The sequence below is a fragment of the Gopherus evgoodei genome, chromosome 6 (genome assembly GCF_007399415.2).
Source record: "Gopherus evgoodei ecotype Sinaloan lineage chromosome 6, rGopEvg1_v1.p, whole genome shotgun sequence".
NCBI classification, from domain to species: domain Eukaryota; kingdom Metazoa; phylum Chordata; order Testudines; family Testudinidae; genus Gopherus; species Gopherus evgoodei.
The window spans coordinates 44580285-44592476 of record NC_044327.1 but is presented as its reverse complement, the minus strand read 5'-3'; the positions used below and the strand labels follow the sequence as shown (position 1 = coordinate 44592476).

General features: G+C 39.4%; 1 long non-coding RNA gene across 1 annotated transcript in view; it reads left to right on the top strand.

Annotated features, from left to right (window-relative positions):
* Positions 1-12192, top strand: part of LOC115653771 — a 13744-nt gene extending 1552 nt beyond the window's left edge. The window contains exons 2-4 of the long non-coding RNA XR_004001004.1: positions 4389-4501; positions 9170-9249; positions 10994-12192. This is a non-coding gene — a long non-coding RNA (uncharacterized LOC115653771). The remainder of the gene's footprint in view (positions 1-4388; positions 4502-9169; positions 9250-10993) is intronic.

The following is a 12192-nucleotide window of genomic DNA, read 5'->3' as shown; positions in this document are numbered from 1 at the left end:
ACTTGTATTGGACAACTCCGACCTGCTAAATTAAAATCTGATCCAAAGTCTAGGGGTGTAAAACTCCAGGGTGTTAGTTCAGCCCATTTTATAGAAAAGGAGATAACAGCAGATTTTGTATATGACGTTGGATCCAAAATTCCCCACAGTTTTGGGGTATTTGGATTGGGAGTTTGAAATCAGGTCCCTCTCTAATTTGCATTTATTGTTTCTGTTCATTGAAAATCTCAAATCAAATCATCCTGCTTGCAGAGATATTTGATAAAGCTTTCCCACCATAACCAGATTGACATCCCATCAACCATTTTGCTTTCTCCACCAAAACAAAACAACAAAAAAAGCAGCAAACTAAATATTCCCCAAACAAATCACCTACCACAGGCAAATCTTTTCATCCTTCAACAAGGAAAAAAGCTGAAGACACCAGGGATTTCCCTATTGCTAATCTATTCTCAGAGACTACAGAGATGTCCAAAACGCTAGAGTATAAGACCATTTGTGATAATGTAAGTTTGTATCACTAAAGTCAGTGGAAGATTTTCCATGGTTTCAATGAAGGCTGGATCCAGGACATAAGGAAAGACTATTCTAGTCTGGTGTTTATATCACTCAAGTCTATTATAAATTCCCTCCTTTGTAAAACCAAAGTTCTGATTACGTGGGGGTATAAACATGAAACAAAGCAAATGGTTTCAGGGGAAAGGATCCAAAATCTGACAAATGCATATATCGACATCAAAATGATACAAAAGTTAGCAGCAATAACTTTGCTGTTGCAGCAAGGAGTAATAAAAAGTGTTTCATGGTGTATTGAGCCAGACCTATGTATGGCATCCAGTGCTGACACTGTTGGTGTCTTACACCAGATGCACCTTACAACCTATCTAGCTTTGCACCACCATTTCTGCCAAATAGGATTTTGCCCATAATGTCAGGATTTAGCCCATTGTTTGTAAAATATGATGACTCTGGCTAAAAAGCGCTATATAAACATAATATCATTGTCTTAACTCTGAGAAAATATACTTAAAACTAGGAAGCCAAATCCAGTTAAAGTCAGCAAGCAGGTGGGTTTTTTTAAATTTCATACAAACCACAATAATAGCCATAGCTATGAGACACAAAATAACCTTCCTCCAGCAGGAGATGGCAGCAATTAGTACTAAAGCCCTACTTTCTGCCAGAGTATGTTGAAGACACCAAGAGAAAGAGAGGAATGAATGGTCTTTCTTCAGATTAAGGCCTGGTCCACACTACGCAGTTAAACCGATTTTAACAGCTTTAAATCGATTTAACGCTGTACCCGTCCACACTACAATGCACTTTATATCAATTTAAAGGGCTCTTTAAATCGATTTCTGCACTCCTCCCCAACAAGAGGAGTAACACTAAAATCGATATTAACATATCGATTTAGGGTTAGTGTGGCCGCAAATCGAAGTTATTGTTATTGTTATTATTGGTTAGCTACCCACAGTGCAACGCTCCGGAAATCGATGCTAGCCTTGGACCATGGACGCACACTGCCGAATTAATGTGCCTAGTGTGGCCGCATGCAATCGATTTTATAATATCTGTTTTATAAAACCGGTTTATGTTAATTCAAAATTACCCTATAGTGCAGACGTACCCTAAGATACATCCCTATGTTTTAACAACTGTAGACATGAGATAAAAGGAAATTAATCAGATTTCTCATTATTTGATTAGTTTATCACCACATTATAAAACAACTGGTGATCTACCCTGCAGTACATTCCTGGCACAGCAAAGCTTTGTACTTAGCCCACAAAAAGTGAAACTGAAATAATTTCATAGGATGTATTTCCTTCAGTTTTGTTTTCCTATAACAGTTGGATTAATGGGAAAGCAACATCACTGGCTAATTTAAGTTTATCAAAGTGGAAGTTACTGTAGGGAAAGGAATGTACAGAATTTCAAAACCTTATTGACAATGATAACCTGTAATAGAAAGAGAGATATAGTCAGTGCAAGATACCACTACAGTTTTTTGGTTTATAACTCATACAAGCAACTAAGTGCACAAATTCAGCATATTGGATATAGTTTGAATGGCATCTAGTAGCATTATGCAGTATTGGTTGCTGGGAGGACGTGTCAAAATAAATTCACATGTTTAAGTGTACTGGAGGAAGAAAATGACGCACGACGCATTATATTTGATAAATACACAAGCATGTATCCGAGGTAGTAGACAAACTGCTATTCAGTTATTACATGCAATGAGTTAATGTAGCAATATATTTTCTGGTGTTATCTCCACATCCATAAGTACATAGCTTTTATGCAAAAGCCAGCATCCCAGATACAGAAATAGGCACTCTGATGGCATATAAAATGGGCACATGTAAACTCATGACTGCTATTTGAAAGAACAAGCTAGAACACAAAGACTGTGTAGCTTAAGACACAGCAATGGGCACAGAGACAAGATGGTCTCTGAAGGAAGAGCTGCCTGTTAATTTTGGCACAGACAGCTCTCTGGTCTGCAGGCACTATTTGAGAGAACATTTTGGACAAGTAGTATTTTATCTTTGTTAGCAAATTTGGAGGGGGAGCTAATTTGCCAGGCACAACTGGATATGACACATTTCCAAGCCACTACACCAGCAAATCAGGGATTGTCACAGAATTGAGCTTGCCAGCACAGTTCCTGGGTGGTCCCTAGACTTCTTCAATAGTTCCCTTCTTTGCCACTTTGTGATCCTCCTGATGGATGTATCCTACAGGATCACAACTGCTTGAAACAGATTTACTTTCTTTACTAGACATTGTCCTATTAACAAACAAGCACCCCCAGCAAAAACAGAAAACAAAAACCAAACAACAACCCCACCACAGAAATATGCAATGAGAATATCAGCAAAATATGAGCTTGCAAGGAGCCAGAATACTCACCAACATAAAGGCTTTGACAGAGTTGTGCTGGGCTGATAAACGTTTAGTAGCACTCAATTTACAGAGTCAAATACAGAAGACCCCCCCCCCAAACATTTAAAACTAATCTATAACAGAATGAACAAGGCCCTACATATTGTATATCTGAGGATTATATCAGAGGGAATTCTGAGCTTTGACCCCAAGATCCCATAATAACCTTGTAATGAATATCCCACCACAACACACAGCAAAAATTTCCCATGAGACAGTGTGCCATTGGGTAGTGTGGGCACTCACCCACAGCATAGCATCTTTGCACTGATACAGCATGCTGGTGTGTGGATGCAGTGCGTCAGTGCAAATGACAGTGTGAACCCATATCAATTAAATAGATTTTCAGTTGCACTATACTCCTAAACTGTATGTTGGTGAAACTTCTATGTGTAGACAAGGCTTGAGCATTGGTTCATATTGGGAAGTCAGTCTGCACAACCAGAAGGACTAGAAACTTAAGACCTGATAGGGTCTGCTAGGCCCCACCCTGTTTTGGAAATGGTACAAATACAGGACTGCACCGTGAGTGGGAATATTAGGAGGCATTGTGACTCAGGGAGTCTCTGCAGAATGCATTCCCCTCTGAGAGTGACCAGCTTCTCTGACTAATAGGGGCAGAGTTCCTTTGAACTAGCTAGTGCCATGGGGTGTTAACAGGGATTACAACTGTGGCCAGCCTCTGCATGGAGCACAAAGAGGGAGAAGGCTTCTCGTGGCTCACTCCATATTGTGCATCCACACAGGTGCCAGCCACTATCCAGTCCTAACATTTTGGAGTAAATAGCAAGAGCTCAAGGATTTCTTTTTTATTTCAGTTCCCAGCTACTGTCCAGAATTCCCACTCCTTGGCAGGATGTCCGTCACCCATGCTGGAAACTAATTCTGCATAGTAAATCATGACCAATACAAGAGATAAAGCACTGGCTTTGGATAAAAATAAGATTTAGATTTCTTGAGAAGAAATGCTAATGCTTATCAAAGAAATATTTATGGAGAGAAAGATATAAAAAATGCCACTCTGATGAGTCTACAAAAATGCTTCTCCTTCCATTCCTGAACTTATACTAATTCCCTTAAATAGCTGTTTAGAAACACAAAAATATACATTAATGCCATGGTAAGGCAAAAACCAAAAAAATTAATAAAACAGATTATGAAGGAAACATTCAGTCTGAGACAATAATAAGTTAACTGGACCAAATTCAATGCTTGTGTGAACTTCACTGAATTCAGTGGAGTTACGATGGGGATAAATTTGGTCTACTTTGTTTAAACTGAGCAAGTCATTACAATTTATTATAGTGTAGGTGACATTCAAGAAAATGTTTAATTAAAATTAAAGAATCAAGCAAATGATTTTCTAATTGTTTTCTTATGCAATGTGATTTCACCACATATCATGCTCTTCCTCCTTCTATCTGGTCTACTTTAAGCTGTGGTGCTGAGCCAGTAACTTCATCAAGACTTATTTTTTGGCATCATCCTAGCAAACTGGAGATGCAAAGCCAGTGACCTCAGTCTTTGAATGGCAGATTTAGTTATACAGGTAAGTTTATAACTGTAACAACCTTCAGAACAATCACTATATTATCTCTAATCACTCAATATACAACAGGAATGAGAAGGTTTAGTTCTAGCAACAAAAAGATGTTTGTCAAGAGATTCCCAGCATTAAGAGGAAGCCCAATTAATTTTTCTCAACGTTAACACAGTTCACTTTTGATAAGTGGTTTACTACATAGGACAAATTAGATCTCTCTGGAACTTCCCATAATGCAAACAGAAAATGTTGTGTCAAGAGTCCAAAAAAAAAATGGTTTGTATTTACTCTGTTTCTACACTCAGATGTAATAAACCGGTAAGTATCACCCACTTCCATTTCCATGGAGTCAAATACTAAAAGGAAAACTTTCAGAGAAAAAACTCTTCAAGAATTAGTTGTCATTAAGATGAGGTTATAAATATACTCAGTTTGCAGATTTTTCACTAAAACTACAGAAACATTTTTTTTAATGCTCATTCCAAAAAGAGAAGGAAAAACTGCTGATGGGTCTAGTTAGGAATCTTTGCAGTAAGCAGATTTTTCACCACAAACTATTGACCATAAGCAAATAAATGTGAACACAAAATAAACATCAGTACTACAGAACTCATAGGATGGGTTATACTTGGATAGTCCACTGAAGGTTCTAATTTTTTTAATGGTTGACAATTTTATTCCAAAAACTTCAGCTAGTCTTACTTCTTGAACTGTAATATTGTGAGGATCTAAATTCTCAGGTCTCAGAGGTTCAAATTAGTGATCAACATTACCCAAAAGAGCCAGAGTAGTGTGGATTCATAGTTTCATTTACTAGACAGATTATATTATCTATCTATCTATCTATCTATCTTATTCTTGGAGAAAAATGACTGATCAAATATTATTATTTTATCAACTATGATTGGTTAATAACTTAGACTGGTTAGTAATTAAATCACAGTGTTTTAACATCATGTGCTGCAAAGAGCTGCAGGAGACACATTAAAGAGCCTCTTGCAGGTCATGAGCCTCAGTCTGAGTATCACTGATCTAAATGATTATTTGTTCTTCTATTTTGGAAAATATAGAGAAGAGTTTTAGAATCAAAGCATGATGCTTCCTACGAGTACCCAAGATTGGGAAGTCCTCGCTACCGTCTGCCCTTAGGGTGAGGAAGCCTCATCTATGCTTACCAGGGATAAGCTCCTCAACTCCACCAACCACAGGCAACAGAAGCACTCCCCTCCAGGCCTAAGTAGGTCTAGCTTTCTGTTTCTAGGTTAGTGATAGAGACACTCCAACCCTTGTGTCCTCCAGTGTTCAGCCCCTGATTCACTGGACACTCACTGAATTCTCAGATTCACTTCTCCTAAAGGAATAGTACACATCAGACTACCACTTTCACCTCATGATCACCATTCTGCTTAACACAAGCACTTAGATACATTTATAGTGAAAACAAATACAGGATTATTTATCAAATTATAGCAATTCTAGAAGTAGTACTGGAAGGATTGGAAACAAATTGTTACATATAAAATAAAATCATAACACACCTTCCAGAACCTATCAGAGGGGTAGCCGTGTTAGTCTGGATCTGTAAAAGCAGCAAAGAATCCTGTGGCACCTTATAGACTAACAGACGTTTTGGAGCATGAGCTTTCGTGGGTGAATACCCACTTTGTTGGATGCATGCACATGCATCCGACGAAGTGGGTGTTCACCAACGAAAGCTCATGCTCCAAAATGTCTGTTAGTCTATAAGGTGCCACAGGATTCTTTGCTGCTCTTCCAGACCCTAAACTCAATTAACAACATACCATCTTGTCTAATTAAGTTTAATTCACCCAAAGTCTTTTCAATGTTTTCCAGTCAGGTTTGCTGTGAGCTTCTTTTCGTAAGACAAAATACACTGACAGTTCATCTTCTTGGGGAAGGATCCCAGGTGCATCTCAGGACCCCCAGTTATTTCCCCCCAAATTCATTGTTTTTACTCATAAACAGGACACTCCCCTACTGGTTTTGTTTCTCTCATGTGAATTCACAATCTTTTCATGAGCATCAGGCTCAATAATGCAAATAGACTTACACACAGTACACAATAACCAGCCAGAGAAATATGCATCCACCCCATGGCTGAACAAAATCTATTTATAACCTTCTGGTGACCAGTCTTAACTCACATACCTTAAGAACATAGCTTTCAGTATAGATACATAACTCCTTAAATATCATCCACAGATACATCTCACAATGATTAGGATGACAAGTATGTTACTGGCCGTTGGTAAAGATCTCACACCTTTTGTGGACATCAGACCCAGAGGGTCTCTGTAACCCATATGCATCCCTTATGCCCTAGGTCACATAAAGTTTAACCTGCAAAAGAATTTGACAGAAGTATAAATCAACTAGAGAGACTGACATGCAACTCTGTCAATATTAGTAATGACATTGCTGCTTTAAAGATTTTTAATCAACAAAGCAGGGTCTAGGTTGTAGCAGCCTTAGCTCCCTTTTTAACTCGCTTGTTACCCATTTCAGCTTCAAAAGTCAAATTGCCTATTACACCCAAGATCTTAATTATGTTAAAATTCCAAAATGCTAATCCAGACAGAATTGATTGACCTTTGCCTATATGTGTGCTGTGTAGATATGAAAAGGAGCGTCTGCTTTGTTTCATACACTTCTGTTACGTTCTTTCTCCTATTACATCCCCTTTTCTGTCACCTTGTATAAATTCAACTCCTTTTACTCACCTCGCAAATACTAAATCTGTATAAATTACATTTCCCACTTACACCGAGTCAGGAATTACTTATTCCTGGCATATAATTTGCCTTGGCATATAATTTGCATCACTGAAGTCAACGGAGTTACACCAGGATAAAGGTGGCTCATTGTGCATATCTTTGGAGAGAAGTCTTCTTTAGTCCAAAAGCAGATATAGCCCAGAACTAGCTTAAATGCTTCCAATACACAATGAACTCTTTTTAGGCCATGAATTTTAGTGATTTTTAATTTGGAAGTTAACTGTAAAAATCATAACCAACGTCAGGACATTTGCTGTTAGGATTCCATTTTATACATGAATACACCACTTACTTTGACTACATTTTCAGTTCCTGTTTGTCCTTGCCAGTAAATTAACTGTGACAGACTTCAGGGAATAGGACCAGGAAGGCACGGGGAGGACTATTTTGTTGACTCATGCTAGCACAGGTTGGCTGCTATGTTAGGGGTGTGTCATTAGCAGTGGTTCAATATTATAAGAGATTTTCCGGGTTCCTATCCAAAACAGGAGAGGAAGGAGATCTTGCAGGGAAACCCCCTAGAAACATCCAGTTCCTGATGCTTATGCATGATTATTTTAAAATTGAGAATGAAGGCAAACCCCAGAAAGTGGGTGAGTTTTGCACCTTAGCTCATGTGTGCTCTGTAGAGAGTGGACTCTACCTATTCACATTAAACTGTCTGTTTTTGGGGGGAGTCCTGTTTCCTTTATTTATCTACCAAGCACAAAAAGCAATATTTAAAAGTTTTAACCACTTTTAATTTTCTCTAGGGGAAGAATCTGTCTAATTTAAAGTCTTTAGAACAATGGTCCCCAAACTTTTCAGGGTCATGCCCCCCCTACTTCTATCTGCTCCCCCCAGAGCTGGGTCTCGAAGCAGAGCTGGGATTCCAGGGAGGAGGGGGATGCAGATAGAGATAAGGGGCTGAGGCTGGGGCCACAGCTGGGTGGAGGTCCTGGGCCAGGAGCAGAATTGGGGCTGGGAGCAGGGCCATGCCAGAGGCCGAGGCTGGGCTTGTGGGCTGGGGCGGGGACTGAGACTGGGGCCAGGGCCAGGTGTGGAGCCACAACCAGGCCCAAGGCCAGGCATGGGGCTGGAAACCAGCACCACAACTGGGAGTGGGGCTGGAGCAGAGCTGGGAGTGGATCGGGGTGCTGTGGCACTCCTTCCTCACTCCCTGTGGGAGATGGCCTGGGCCCCGCCACCCTCCCTCCCCCCTGAACAATCCTTGCAGTTTGGAGACCTCTGCTTTACACCAAGATGAATAGAACAATAGAGATTCCTCTACTGGAAGAAATTATCAGCTCATGATTTTGCATTTGGAACATGTTTTTGTTTCTGATCTCTTGCTACAGCATTTTTTTAGTTTTTCCAGTGTTGTATTCTCTAGGGAAGCAGTTATGCCATCTTGTGAGCAAAGAACATATAGCAGGAAATCCCTCCGTGTTATCAAGTCTGTATAACATTGTAACTAAGCCTGGTGACAGGTTTCAGAGTGGTAACCATGTTAGTCTGTATCAGCAAAAAGAACGAGGAATACTTGCGGCACATTAGAGACTAAGAAATGTATTTGAGCATAAGCTTTCGTGGGCTAAAACCCACTTCATCGGATGCATGCCGTGGAAGATAGAGTAGGAAAATATATATACACAGAGAACATGAAAAAATGGGTGTTGCCATACCAACTGTAACAAGGGTAATTAATTAAGGTGAGCTATTATCAGCAGAAGAAAAAAAAACTTTTGTAGTGATAATCAGGATGGCCCATTTCCAACCCTTGACAAGAAGGTGTGAGTTTTAGCCCACGAAAGGTTATGCTCAAATAAATTTCTTAGTCTCTATGGTGCCACAAGTACTCCTTGTTCTTTTTATTGTAACTAGATTGCTTCTTTTTCAGCTAAATAGCACCACTCCTCCTCCTGACTTGCCTACCTTTGGACTCTATATTCTGTTTACAGCTAAATTGACTCTTCTCAGGTATGTGTATTGAATTGTTTTTACAATCAATTAACTTTAGGTCTCTGCTCTGCCTTATCATGCCTCCAATTCTTGTTTTCCTGATTCCTAACAACACGTTTTCTCTCCCCCTGCTCTTCACTGTGCCTGCATCTATCTCAATTTTCAGCTCAGCCCCACATCTGTCTCACAATCTTCTCTAACTTAGGGTGTTGTACAGTATCCCATTACATTTATATCTGAGTGCCTTCCATATGACCTCCCACAAAAGATTAATTACCTAGGATTTTATACAGTAAAATAAATACATAAAAATAATCAGATGCATCCTTTTAGGGTTCTCTGCCAATTGTCTTCATTTTGTGACCCACATCCTCCCTTTTCCCTATTCCCACTCTACTATTTGTTGCTATCACTTTATATCTTGTCTACAATTTAATCTCTGTTACTGCAAAGGGATCCTCAAAGATGTACACCGTATAAAACTTCATTGGAGTTAAGAGGTTTTTGCAGCAACTAGAAAGACCTCTCTGTGTCAGTCCTTTTGCAGGATCAGAGGCTAAGGGTCCAGTTTTGCAGACACTTGTGCATTTCCTTCTATGGTATGACTAATGTGGGTCAAATAACTCACTTGCAAAAGTGCAGGCACCGTCAGGATTAGAACCTAAGGCCCTCATCCTGCAAGTGGTCCCCAATTTTTTCATGGTTGTGCCCCTAGCTTACCCCTGTACTAAGGTTACCAAATCTCCGGGATTGGCCTGGAGTCTCCAGGAATTAAAGATTACTTTAATTAAAGATTATGTCATGTGATTAAATCTCCAGGGATACATCCAACCAAAATTGGCAACCCTACCCTGTCTGTGTCCCCTTACCCTCACTGAAGCCGGCGCTGGGACAATGGCTCCTGAGGTTGGGTCATAGAGAGGGGGATGGGGGCCAAGGCTGGAGCCGCAGCAGGATGCAGGTCTGGAGCTGAGAATTGAACTGCAGCCGGGAACGGAACCACGACCAGGGGCTGAGTCTGGAGCCGTGGCCAGGGACTGAGGCTGGGAGTAGGGCGAGGGCTAGGAGTGGAGCCGCAGCTAGGAGCCCAGGCTGGGGGTGGGAGCGTAGTTCCAGTCGGGACTGTGGCAGAGCTGGGGGTGGAGTGGGACTGGGTGGTGCTCCCTCCCTGTCCCCCAGGGGGGCTGGTCCGGGTCCTACCAAGGCCTCCCAAACATTCCTCCATGCCCCCCTAGTGGGTCACGCCCCACAATTTGGGGACCACTGATTTACACTCAAAAGTAGTTCAATAGCAGTCAATAGAACTATCCTTGTGTGGAAGGTAAACATGTGCAAGTGTTTGCAGGACTGAGAGTAGCGACTATGTCCTTACCTCTAACTGTAGAGTGCCTAATATACTTCTGGGCATTGTATAAATAATAAATGTAGCTGGTCAAAAAGTGATTTTAAAAGTCAAGAACATTTTCAAAAAATCCCCAAATGTTTTTGTTTAGAAGTTTTCAGGCAATGTTTGCAATTATTTCTTTAAACAAAATGTTTTAGTTTTTTAGTTTTTAACTCTTTTTTTTCCTCCCTTTTCTCCTTTTTCCATTCTGCCATAGAAAAGGTTTTGGAGGGTTGGGGACAAGAGAAGAAGGAGTAGGAAAAAAACAGTAAATAAGTTTGTGTAAAAAAAGGAAATTGTTTAAAAATGAAAGTTTTTGTTAAACTTTGTTTTTTGCAAAAAGACCATTTTTTGACGGAAACATTTCTTATTTGAAAGTTTTTGATAGCTCTATTTATAAAAAAGAACAAGAATAACTGAGAAGTCCAGAAAGCAGCAGTGCAAGTTTCTGAAAATGATCTGACAATGTGTCTGAACCCTGAAGTAGAAAGATCCAGTCCACGAAGGAGACAATTCTTGTCCTGTGAGCTGAGACCTCAGACTTTATGGATCCACTGAGCTTTGATTTGTATTCTCATAACATGCTGTCAGAAAAGCTAACTAAATACTCATACAAAAAGATGTATCTTTGGAATGCTATAAACATTTCTTTGTGCTTAAAGAACAAGTTGACAGTTCCAAAAAATGTTGAGATGAAAATTATTCTGTGAATATACAGAAAAGGTTTGAAAAATTAACATTTAAAAAACCCTAGATGAATTGGATTTTAAGCTAGTTTAATTGCATTTTATGTATAGTCTTTCCCATTCATATATGGAACTAATCTAATATGAAACGCAGCATCAAGCAGAAAGTTATTTAAGCTTATCAAATTGATTATATAATTATATAATTGATTATAGTACATAATTAACACATTCACATTGTTTTCTTTGTTTATTTATACTTTGTGATTAGTTGTTATAAGGTTATCTGGGCTGCAATCCTTTAAAGTCTTACTCCCATGTTGAACTTTAAGCATGTGAGTAAGTCCCATTGAGTTAATTGGGACTATTTCCATACTCAAAATTATGCATGTGTATAAGTCATCACAGGACTGGAGCCTTAATTTTGTGTATTTTAAATATTTGTACAATTCTTATAATCAGCATTTTTAAAAAAAAATTAATTCATCCATTAATTATATATAAATGTATTGTGTTAAGTTGGTTGAAATGCATAACGCTTTAATGTAATAATAATCCTAAATTTTAAAAGAAAGTATGCTAAAGAAATATTCTTAGTTAGAACTGTATGATGTAGGATGTTAACTTGAGGTTAACTGATGAAAAAACCCATGGATAGTCTTGTATGAACACAAGTCAGATGATAGATCAGCAAAGTTTTCTGTATGAATATAGGCCAGAGGTTCTCAAACTATGGTGGTCCGCAAGCTCCATTCAGGTGGTCTTTGGATAGTTCCCCCTAATGTGCATGCCTGGGCAGTCGCACGAGAGAATGAAGAGCCACCCACCTAATTATTGGAGCTGCGCAGGTGAAGATGCTGGATGCTGGAGAAGATACACATTTAAGGTGAA